Source organism: Podarcis bocagei (genome assembly GCF_964188305.1).
Source record: "Podarcis bocagei genome assembly, chromosome: 2".
NCBI lineage: Eukaryota > Metazoa > Chordata > Lepidosauria > Squamata > Lacertidae > Podarcis > Podarcis bocagei.
This window is the reverse complement of record NC_138126.1, coordinates 65,569,805-65,582,649: the sequence shown is the minus strand read 5'-3', so window position 1 is coordinate 65,582,649 and position 12,845 is coordinate 65,569,805.

Here is a 12,845-nt window from a genome sequence, read left to right as displayed (position 1 = left end):
GCACTTTAATGTTCTTTGCTGAACCCTCTGAAATATTCTTCCTGTTGCCCGTTAGCAAGCAGCACAATCTATTAACAATGTGTTGTTGTTGTTTTACCATTTTACTTCATCAGTAAACTTATGCTGATTTGGGGAATTTTTTTAAAAACTTTGCATACTCTTGTATAGAAAAGTGTCTGAGAAATATGTATACAAATATTATGGGATGTATTCAATGTAGCACTAAGGAGAACATTCCCTCAGCACAAAGATTTCTCTTTACCTAATGACATGTTACGGCAAAAGGGTTCTAGCCCTACCTAGTTTTCTACGTACAGGAATGAATTGGGGTTTTGTGTTTTATGTATAAGGGAGATGCAAGTGGTATAGCCACACAAATAGTATAGCCCTTTCGCAACTTTACCATTTCAGTGGGAATGAGGTGTTTGTAACTCAGCGGATGGGACTGTGCCTGACCGCATTTCCTAGAAGAAGCAGGTTGCTCAGTTCTGTCTCATTATATTACTTGAAACGAATGTGTTTGATTATTCTGTTAAGCAAAGGGTGGGGAGCACCAAACCTCAGGGAAAGCAAAAGAAGAAAAAGAGCCTCAGAATGATGCTAAAAGTCCACCTTTATCAAATACAGTTCTTGTAAAATACCTGGAAGCCCAGACTATTTTGATCGAAAATAACTATCTTCATAGATACTTACTGAAAACAAGCTTCTCCTATCCAAAATAAGGATTTTCTATTGTTGACTTGATAAATGCCTCTTCTTTTGCTTCCCTTGATAGCGCCAACCAGATTTGTCACATCAGACTCAGTAGAATGTGTCCTATGCTGAAGACAAGCTAGTCATCATGCTAGCCTGTTCTCAGTCTTTGTTAGTAGGATAAAGCCATGCTGTTGGATAAAAGGTATCACAATATTAAATGCTGCCATTGTCAGCTCTTATTTCGTATACATCAAAACCAAAAACCCATCTCTTCAAACATTCTTCAAGGAAAAGAAAAGGCCTTAAACTTTTTTTGCTAGTCCCTCCAAAATTATTCTTGCTGTACTCATTACTACTGTCCGCTAGGTGGCAATAGTTTAAAGAGAATTTGTGTTCTGCTCAGCTGGCAAAAATGACATCAGCCTCTTTCACTACAGTCTATACAGAAGGCTGGCAAAGTAGAGGGAAGAGCAGTAGGTGCATATGTTTGTTTCAGCCAAGAGCCCAATTTAAAGTAGAAAGAGAATCTTGGAGGAGTTTTGGATGAAAGAGCTGCTTTTCCTGCTTGATTTGACACAGGTAATTTTAAAATAAAGTAACATAGTTTAATTAGCTTTGAACACACACACACCAATGTGTGTCCTTTAGTTTTATATCTTAAGAAGCAAATGTTTCCATCAGAGGCTCTTTGAACAGAGCCCAGGCGAGTGCATATCAGCTCTAAGTCATTATGCAAATTGCTAACTAGAATAGCCTTTTGCAAACATTTCAGCCAAAACCTTGGATTTTTCAAGTTAAGGGGGCACTTTGGATACCCTATTCCATTCCCACTCATTGCATCAGACTGATTTATTTTTATGATTATGATTATTTAGATTTATATACCTTGAGGGGCACACGAGCAGTTCCTTGAAATGTTTCACCAGAATCATGCAGAACCAGCCTTCGTCTTGCTGCCGTGGCGCAATATATTTTATGGCATATATGTATGGCGCACATCTGCCACAAATAGGAATGTCACTCTGGTGCACCTTGCAGTACTACCTACAGAGCTATCTGTGCCTTGGAATGGTTTGTTGAGGGCAAAATCAGATGCAATGTGAGAGACATGTGATCAGATAACCTGACATGTTTTAATTTGCTTAGAAGTCGCTTTGCAGGAACAGAGGCAGCTGGTTTGGATAGGGCCCATGACACTTTGGGGAAAGGGGGTAACACTTTTCTTCCACACACAAAAATATCCCCCTTCCTCAAGCTGCAGAGGGTTAGAAGCTGAGAACAATATCGGATATTTGGATAGGACCTGTATGTGTGATTGCAACACAGAATTGTGTGTATTCCTTTCCCTAATTTTCCTGGGGTTTTCTATCCTCTCCACTGAAGCCCAAATGCAACGTGACATGTTAGATGCATATTTCTCTCGCAACATATTTTTATTCAATGTGGCTGCAAAATTGGGGGTATGTTCTGATACCACCACAAACTCCAATCCAATGAGGACCAGTTAGACATCACAGAAACTTCCCCTTGTCAGTAAAATGAAGCGTGCACACATAGTTGCCTTGAAACCAGTTGGTGCTACTGCAAGCCCATCTCTTGGAAATGAATTTTCCTTGTTTTGAAAAAGACAGAGGCTGTGAATACTGTCCATACAATCCAATAGTGTTATGGAAGTGGCAGTGAGTTCAATGGGACTTACTCCAAGGTAAGTGAATATAGGATTGCTGTCTGAGTTATATGGAAACTGACAGCTTTGAATACTAATTTTGCCTGATATTATGAGCTCTTAGCCAATTCATGTGTGCGGATTTTTGTCTGAACTTCTTGCCCAATGATTTCCTTACGCAATGAAACAGTGGGAATTAATTTGTTTCAAAAACGGCATAGAGCTTGTCAGCCTTCATTGGAGTGAAGATGCTCAGAGTTTGCCTCTTCCATTAGAACGCTATTTAATTAAAATTTCAACTCCTTAAAACAGGTCTTCAAGTGCCTCATTGCATTGAATTGTAGTGGGTAGCAGAGTGTGAATCATTCTCTAGGAACCAGTTTCACTCTCAGCTCTGCCTTTATCACCCACCATCAGCTAACAAACAAAGCTCCAGTTTTTGTTACAAAAGCTAGTGTATGGGTTTTCAGTCAGCAGTTTCTCAAAGAGAGAATTCAACAGGTTGCCGCACTTGGCCTCAATAAAGACTTCAAAAGGACGTGCATCTATTGAGAAAACAAAACAAAACCACCATCCCATAGTGGGTTGATAATATAATTGCATGCAATTGTCAATAAAATATTAAGGCAATCTTCTGCTGAGTTGGTGGAAATGGCATCTTTGTTTCGCACAGAGCTCTGCTGGATGATACCGAGGCTGGTTCTTCAATCAGTATAATTTATTTTATTTATTATTGAACAAAATGATTATAATAAAACCTCTAAGCAGCTTACAAGAAATATTTAAATCATTGGTGAAAACATTTAAAAACAATTAAAAGCATTTTAAAAATAATTAATTTTAACCGTAAAGACTTATCAACATTTATCTGTCTGGATAGGCTTGCCTATCATAAAGGTCATACTGGCTAACAAAAACAACTTTACTGCTAAAGTATAGACAGAGGCGTCTATGCAACTCTGAGACAACCTAGAGGTGCACTGCTTCACTCTGCCATTAACGATAAACATGTGTTGAGCCTCCTCAGATGTTTTGGACAACAGCACCCATCAGCCCTGACCATTGACTATTTTGTTAGCTGACATTAGCTCATTAAGGAAAGGAACAACAACAACAATATCCCACCCATCTTGCCTCAGCCACTCATCATCTTCCAACACATATGAAAACATAAAAGATTACACATTAAAAACTTCCCTATATAGGGCTGCCTGTCTTCAGATGTCTTCTAAAAGTTGTATAGTTGTTTATTTCCTTCACATCTGATGGGAGGGCGTTCCACACGGTGGGTGCCACTACTGAGAAGCCCTCTGGCTGGTTCCCTGTAATTTCACTTCTTGCAGTGAGGGAACCGCCACAAGGCCCTTAGAACTAGATCTAATTTCTTAAATGCTTTCAGTAAATAAATAAGTCGTGGTTACTGGTGGAGCAGACATGCTAACTTTGCCTAGATTGCTGTTTTCTATTGTTTTCTTTGTGAATCAAAGTTAAGGTTGATACGCCAATTTAAGTGAAAAGCAGGTAGTATAATATTCTGGAGTATGTTCTGCGAGACCATCTTGTGATGTAGAAGGAGCTGGCAGGAAACAATGGCTGCTGGAAGTCAGCCTCTTAACTCGGGGATTTCATAAGCTGTAATTGCGTTAAGGGCAATAAGAACTCCAGCTAAATAAAGTGGCATGAAAAGAAGTAGTCAGCACACAGCAAATGGCACTGATTGCTCTTCACCCACTGCAAGTGCCGTCTCTGGAAATCCAACCACACATCCTAAGTGAAGAAAGTTACGTCAGGTTTCAACTGGCCCTGCTCAAAGCAGAAATGGAAATCCCCCCCTCCCGCGCCCACTCCTCCTTGCTATTAGCTGTGGTGGTGAAGAATATCACTGTCAAGACTGCTCAGAGAACAATAGGCAATCCTGGAGTAGCTGGAGCTGTTTCATTCAGGCACAGAAAAGAAGCTAAAGTTCATTTGCCCATGAAAAGCTCCCCCCATCTCAGGCTATGTGTTGAAACCAGAAATTAGTATACACCCAGACACACGAGGTTTTTGGTAACCCACCCTGCCATCACCAACATTTTGTAGAAAAGACTAATTGCCAAGTACCATATGCATGTGGGACCATTAGTAATTCCGTAGCTATGCAAATTAAAACAGTGATGTATGATTTATAGCTTTAATAATGTTCTGAAGGCTCTTAAATTTTAATCACTTGCAACATCCTTTTTAATATTCAATTACTTTATTAACTAATTAGGTCACTTGCTGAAAAAGCACATAAGGTTGGTGCTATTTTAATATCAGCTGAGCCTCACAAAATACCTTTGAAATGGCGTCAATGGTTTATTTATTTTAAACAGATCATTAAGATGCTATCATTAATAAACCATTTATAGGGAGGAAAGCACCCCCCAAAAAAAACCATAACCCCAAATTGCAACTGCTGTGTCCAGAGGCTTCACCACTGGATAGGAATAGTCACTCAGGTGCGAGATTCAGAGGCTCCTGGATGAAGAGGAAGATTGGCTCAAGTCATAAGAGTAATCTAGGGTTCCTGGTAAATGGAAGCATAGGGCTAGTGATCAGTTTGCAAATGTTCTTGGAAAGCACACACAGTGCTAGCAACCAGAAGCACTTTCTAGCTTTCAAAAATGATTTGCCATCTCTGCCTTCCTTCCTCTTGGGAGAACATGGACTTGGGAACTATCATTCATGCCATGGTGACCTCAAGGATTGATTGCTGCAATGCGTTGCATGTGGGATTGCTCAAGATGGTTGGGAGGCTATATGATGTGAAATGCCTGGGTGGTAGTCCACCAGGACCATGCATGAATCTGTTCTTTGCCATCACGGGGGTGGGCAGCCTTGTTGGGCTGGTTAGTTTTTTACTAGAACTATTCGAACCACTCTGCTTTTGCTGCTGTTTTATCTTTGACGACTTTGGTGATTCTAGCATTTTACTGGGTTTTACCATTTTGAATATTGTCATTAGTTACTGTTACTTATTCATTTTACCGCTGCTTATTTCTGGTTTTTAAATGTATTGCGATGTTAGGGGAAGCTGCCTTGGGAGGATTTTGACCCTAAAAGATGGCTTGTAAATATTTAAAACAGAAAGCCAATGAGAGCCAGGTGCAAAATAGATATGATTAGCATGAAAGAGCAGGGTACCGCTGGGCAGAATCTGAGACTAGGAGTTTGTTTTCCCATACCAGAAGTGCACTGAGCTCACTGTCCCTTCAAGCACAAGTCTTTCTTCATTTCATCAGCCTAATTTTGGCAGGAAAAGTCATTTTGTTGCTACTGTTGGTGAACTATTGAGAGTGAGAAGCCCTTTATAATCTATTGCAGAACAGCCAGAGAGACCAGTAGTTTCTAATATCCCCTCATACCTTATTGGTTCAAATAAAAGTTTTGTCTAGGCAGGATCCTGCTTCTAACAGCGGCCAGCCAGCAGTCACAGGAGAGCCTATGAGCAGATATGAGGACAAACATAATTTCAGTTGAGAGATACATTTCCTCTCAACATGGAGGTTCCATTTGGCTATTGTTAAGTTGTGGGCGAACATATCAGACAACACAGCGATTCTTCAAACAGCTCTTGTTTATTCAAAGGCCATAACAGAACTGAACTGAGGAGCTCAGTCAACCTGCTTATATAGAGCTCCAGAACAACATAACTGTTGCAACTTTCTAAAACTATCCAATCACTGAAAGTCACTTTCGATCCTTCATTTGCATACAAACTATCCAATCACTGAACGTCACTTTCAATCCTTCATTTGCATAACTATCTACAGTATCCCCCTGCTGGCCCAGGGTGAGAACTTCAGTACATAACAGCTACCATGGCTAAAAACTGCAGCTTCCCTGTAACCACCTATGTGGCTTGGGGACATCATTTCTTAAAGGGCACCTTTCTCCCTAATAATTTCTTTTCATCTATGGAAACGGATTTGCTCAGGGTTCCACCTGTCTATGAAGTACTGAAATCTGCTAGGGTATGTAGAGTGAAGTTGCCTGACACATCAGACACCCCCCTTTTAAAAAACCCTCAAATCTTTTTATTCTTCTTCTGAAGGTAACAAGGTCTACACAGAGAATTTTATTGCAGCAGACTCTACCCTCTGTCCTCAAATGAACTAATTGCTGGTCCTCATCCAGATACAGTGGTGCCTCACAAGACAAAAAGAATTCGTTCCACGAGTCTTTTCATCTTGCGATGTTTTTCGTCTTGCGAAGCATGGTCCGTCGCAACTGTGCCTCTTCAAGCGGCTTTTAAAAAAAGCGCAAGACGTTTTCGTCTTGCGAAGCAAGCCCATAGGGAAATTCGTCTAGCGAAGCAACGCAAAACCGAAAAACCCTTTCGTCTAGCGAGTTTTTCGTCTTGCGAGGCATTCGTCTTGCGGGGCACCACTGTAATCCTTGATCAGGATTAGAAAAATCACAGTTTATTCATTACTTCTCCAACATGTATGGCTTCCTTTTGCTATAAAGAACTCAAAGTTTTCACCACAAGTGAAGGTAGTTTCAAATGCTGCGTATACCAATAACGTCTTAGAAAAGGGGATTCCTTTTCCTAAGTATTACTTAATCCTCAACATTTCCTGGTAAGCAGCCCTTAGTAAACCTAGGGTAGAACACAATTTTAAACCTATGCAGGACATATTGGGACCATACCTTTTTCCAACACTTGTTTCCTTTTTAGAAAATGTACATATTGTCAAACTAAAGTAAGCACTGTACTATTTTCTGTGCATATGTAATAGGTTTTCTGCTGCATAATTTTGTTTTTCTCTCACTTTTCTTCAACACGTCTGATGCTGGAATCTTAGACATGGCCTTTGAACAAAGCTACTTTGGGGAAATAGGAGACTTTTAAAAACACAGAAATGAAGTCAGTGTCTTGTTCTGTGTGTTATTCATGTAGCGTTTTGTTAGGGCTGCTATAAGTCCGGATTTTCTGGGATACTACTGGAATTTCAAAGGTGGAATTGATATCTGGGGGGAATTTCCAAAAGGGGGCACTTTGTCCTCGATCTTAGGCAAGTCCTGGACCTTAGGCGATTCAGACCTCAGGTCTGAATGCCATCTGTCCCATAATACATTCATTACATGGCCTTGGGGGGGTGCATCTTGCACAATTCCCCCCACCACCACCAAGAGGAAATACACTTCAGCAGGCCAATATTCAGATGCCATTACATCTGAACCAGCAAACCACCGTTTACAATTCTGATTAGGAGGAGGAAAGCAAACCACATGTTGCCCATTTGAATGTAACAGCAGATGGTGTGTCGTGAGAGAGGGGGTATGGCAGTGAACAGAAACTCTTTATCTAAGCCTCAACTGCCCTGCTTTCATCTATATTAGGATAATATTGGGTTGTATCTAATGGTGTCACTCAGCTGATGGTAAGACTTCCATCAGCAGAACAAGATGGAAGCCATTTTTAGCAATCTTCCCATCACCCTGCAGCCCCCAAATCTGATCTGGAGGGTTCCTCGGCTGAAAGATGCCTGACCACCAGCTGAATGACAGCATTGAACACAGCCCACTGTCACAGCTTTCCTGACAGTTGTAAGGATTGTGACGTTATGTGAAGCACTTTGAGCATTTCAGAGCATTGTATATAAATTATATAACTGTTGTTTTCTATCCTTCTTTAATTGTTTGCTAGAGTGCCATCTAGATTCAGCTGATTGATTAAATGGGATCTGAACTGATAATCAGAATGTTGCCCTCACCCATTTCTGATGACATTGGGTTGTATCCAACGTTAGTCATAATACATCTACTGAAATTACTAGCATGACTAACTTAAGCCTCTAAACTCCAATGAGTCTATTTTGACTAGGACTAACATACAAACAACCCATTGTTTTGCCCATTACAGAGACTAAAGGTTGATATGTTTGCTGTGTCCAAAAGTTAATTCAAATAAGATGAGTTCTGTGGCAACTGCAAAATGCAGCATATTTCTATTGTGGGGTTTCAAAGATTTTAGTCCATTTGTTTGGAAAAACCGGGCAAATTCTTTTCAAGTTATAATAAGCAATTCATGGGGGCGGGGTGGTTAAAGCTTTACAAATTTCAAGAAACACTGCCAAAAGCACAGCTTTTCTTTGATTTAACATAACATATTTACTTATGTATGATAATAGCTTTGTGACACTGTGCGGATTTCAGCAAAAATCAGAAACAAGCAGGAACACATGCAGCCTCAGGGCTTGTACAAGTATTCATAGTGCACTACATAATACCTGCAGTTTTGAAACCAGGGGGCATTGTACCCCCCAGAGTTAGGCTGACTTAGAGGCATCCATACTTTTCACATCACTAGCACATTATTTCAATTCCTAGTCCAATTCTTTCACCTCAGGCTTGGGGCACATTAAAATATCATATTGGTTTACTACTTGTCAAACGGGATTTCTTAACTACATTTCAGGACACAAACCTCCCAAGACAATTCACAAGCATTTTTTTCATTAAAAAATAATAATCAGGTGCTATTATTTGTATTAAATACAAATTGCTGAAGTTCAATACCATCCCTAGACATCATACAACAAACCTCATATAATGAAAAATATAATCTGTGGCACAAAGGGCCAGTGTGTTTGGCTGTTAACCAGAAGGCTGGTGGTTTGAGCCCACTCAGGGATAGCTGTGGGCAGGATTCCTGCATTGAAGGGGGTTGGACTAGATGACCCTTGGGGTCCCTTCAAACTCTGTGATTCTATGATTCTAATAATGCAAAAGATTAATAAAAGCAACATAAAATGTCCCCTAAGAGACAGAACATAAGGAAGTACAACTTAGCCTATGCTACAAGAGCATAAGGTTTATTTAGAACCACAGTAAAACAATGAGAGCCTAGGCTTTGTCTTATAGGACAATTTTAATAGGTGTGGGTGAACAAAATGCTCTTCATCTGCACTGAAAAGACCATTCCCTCTTCCCTCCCTGACCATTTTTCCTTGCGTGCCATATTTCTTTAGATTGTAAGCCTACAGGCAGGGGACTGCCTTAATTAATTGTATGTAAGTCACTCTGGAGCCTTTTGGTCTGGAGAGAGGAGTACAAATGCTCTAAATAAATAAATAAGGTGCCAGGAAACTCTTCTTCAACTACTGGGGTGCTACCACAGAGAAAGCCCTTTTTTCTAGCAGCCACCTGCCTCGCCTCGCCTCATTTGGTGGTGGCTCATAGAGCAAAGCCTTTGAAGAGGATCATAAGGTTTGGGTAAGTATATGCAAGGAGGCAATCTTTCAGTAAAATTACAGCAACCTCCTGATTCATAGGCAGCAAGAAGAAAAGTTAAAAGAACAGCACTATGCGATTGAAATAGGAAAGTTTTCGAGGATCTTTTAAAAGCCATTAAAGATGGGCCCATGCATATTTCCTTGGGAACATTACAACAAAGAGGAAAACATCAAATCAATCATCTACTAAAATGCCAGGCTGTTAGCAGCCAAAATTTGGCAACTAAGCTAAACCAAGATTTTTTAAAACGCAACAACAGCTTTGCATCACTTGGGCCAAATATATTCACCTCTTTTATTACAACCTTCTCTGTAATGGAAGCCCAATGAAGCAACAGGAGAGGTTCCCCAGCCAACCATTCCACCTCCATACCCCTCCCCCTACATTGTTTCCCCCACCAGGCATAGTTCCAAATCTGTATTTCTAATGGAAGGGAATAAAAATGGGCCAAGGAAGGCCCCAGGGATGGGGAAGCATATCATAGAATCATTGAATTTTAGAGTTTGAAGGGACCCTGAGGGTCATCTAGTCCAAGTCTCCATGGCAGACGGCCATCCAACCTTTGCTTAAAAATATCCAAGGCAAAGGACTGTACTATCACCATGGAAAACTATCTGGGGTTGCATTCCAGTCAGTGACACACAATCACCAAACACTTGACACAAACACAAAGCTATTTCCCCATTAAAACACATGCAGACATTTAATTCTTAGTAACTCCAGTCAAGTTTCACCTTCCATTTTCCCAAAACGCTTTGGGTGGAATTAAAGAAAGATCTAAACACTTTATCTGTTCTGTATTTGCAAAAAGTAAAAAAAAAATCTCAGTAATTATGGAAGACAGATGCAAATAACATCAGCTCACAGCTGAACTGCAAGCCTTGCCTTACCTAAACCCTTAGATCATCTTTGGAAGACCTCCTCAAGATCCCCTCTTTGAGGGAGGCTGGTGTCAAGGGTGAGAGCCTTTTCAATTGTGGCTTCCCATCTGTGGAATGCTCTCCCACCTAGCATCTTCTTTAGCATGTTCACACAAAAACCTGATTCTCCACTGCTCATTGTCTTCATTTCAGCATCCAAAGCAAGATTGGGGGGCGGGTGTGTGTGTTGCTGCCGCTAAACAATTTGTTAAACCATTCTAAATATGAAAGCCCAGCCAATCTACTGCTAACCACCAGCAGATCCTAGTTTTATCTTTTGGCCACCCCCCAATACATAGCACTGCTTTTTGAAAACAGTAGCACAGTCTCCCCTCGCCTGGTGGCCTTCCAGATGTTTTTAGGACTACAACTCCCATACTTCCTGACTAGTGGTGATGCTGAATGGCTCTGATGGGAGCTATAGTCCAACAACATCTGCAGGGACACAGATGAAGAAAGTTGCAGTACTGGATAACAGGTTTCATCTGAAATCTTACTGGCTTGGAATCTGGAAAGAAAGCAGAAATATATGTATTGCATCCAGCACACTCTTCTCATGGTAGATTAATATGCATTATGCTGGCTTCAGCAATCAGACTTTGCTGTGTAGCTGTTGAATCGAATTGTTTTATACCACAATAGGAATTAAATGCATTTCTTTGCCCCTGTGAACATTTCCAGGAAGGGCTTTAAATGTGAAATCTGTTCTCTTTCACATCAGCATGTTTTATTGCAACCACTACCTGTCTACCAGTTTATTTATTTGTGTGGTGGAATACTAGGCTCTTTTTTTTGCTAATTTGCATTGTTAAAATAAGCTGGTTTTGTAGAATGTAGAGAGCACTCTTTTAGTGGCGCAAAGGAACGGGGAGATGCCAACTTGAAAGGATACTGGCGCCCAGCATGCAGCTGGGCACCAGAAAACGAAAAGGGAACAAAACGAAACAAATACTCTTGCCAGCGCTGCCTATGCTTCCCGATGGAAGGAAAATGGGAGTTCTGTTTGCAGAGACAAAGGCACGGGTACCAAACAGTTGACTGTTAACCTCACCAGCCCAATTCAATGTGACAGTGACACTTCACAGCACATTGCATCCAATCTCTTTTGAAGCTGACGAAGATTGTTTCTGTTTTATATCTATTGGTTTATTAATGGACCACAGCCTCTTAAACAGATGCATATTCATTAGGTAGCCAGCTGTTCAGAGGTTCCCAGATGTCGAATGTAGCTTTGTCTTAGAATGTGTGTGTGCTTTTCTTTCTTTTTTAAAAAAGCCCCTTATCATGAAACAAAGTAATTCAGGCCTATTAAAAGAGCTAGTTAATTACTAAACTGGTACCTTATGGCACCCAGTCATTCTTTTGCCCCTTTTTATGATTTGAGTCATAAAAACCCTGGGGACTTATTTAAGAAAGCCATCCAATACTTTAAAATGAAACACTACAGAATTTTAGACTCCTTTGTGTAATTGTATCTACTAGAAGAACTCACCTAAATTGGCAGCTGAGTTGTACATTATGGGCCGAGGTCAGAGATAGCACAGATTCTCAAAACTATGGGGTGGAAGCCTTACCCGCAATAGCCTAGAGAAACAAAAGTAGGCAATTTGCATTCAATCTCTGCTGTTGCCATTGAATATTGGACTTGAAGTTTGGGGGGAAATGCAAAGAGAAATTCTAGCATGCCTATGGGAGGTTATGGTACATGCAGGAGCAATATACACGGTACAGGTCTGTGCTGTAACTGGGTGAGAGGTATTCATGGCTCCTTTGTAATTATTTGTTTCATACAGTGAATTTCCCACACATTTGAGCAGTGCTAAGTCCCTTTTCAACAACAACCAAACCTTCAACTTGAATGGGGAAGTAGAAATCCAAGAACTTTGCCGATATAACAGCTGCCATCAGAGGAATTGCTTCCTGCAGCTACAGCTTTGCCCTTCCCCATTCATGGTTTTTATTTCCCCCACCCAAGCAGGCAACAAATCACTGGTTTGGAGCCAAGATGGCTCAGTTGAAGTGGGGATGTAAAAGCTCTAAAGGATAGACGGGCCCCAATACCTAGTGACCAGAAAATCATGGGACTGAAATGCATGAACATGGTTACGTAGCTGGATTCTCTTGCATAAGTAAAACCTTATCACACAGATATACAACCAATCATGAGATTCTCTTTTTAAGAATTACTTGTAATCACAATTTCTTACCTTACGTGGTTGTTTTGCTCCAGCTTTACACAAGCACTGGCTAAGGGCAGCTTTAACTGGGAATTTTCATTTTCCAGAGCCATTTTTCTG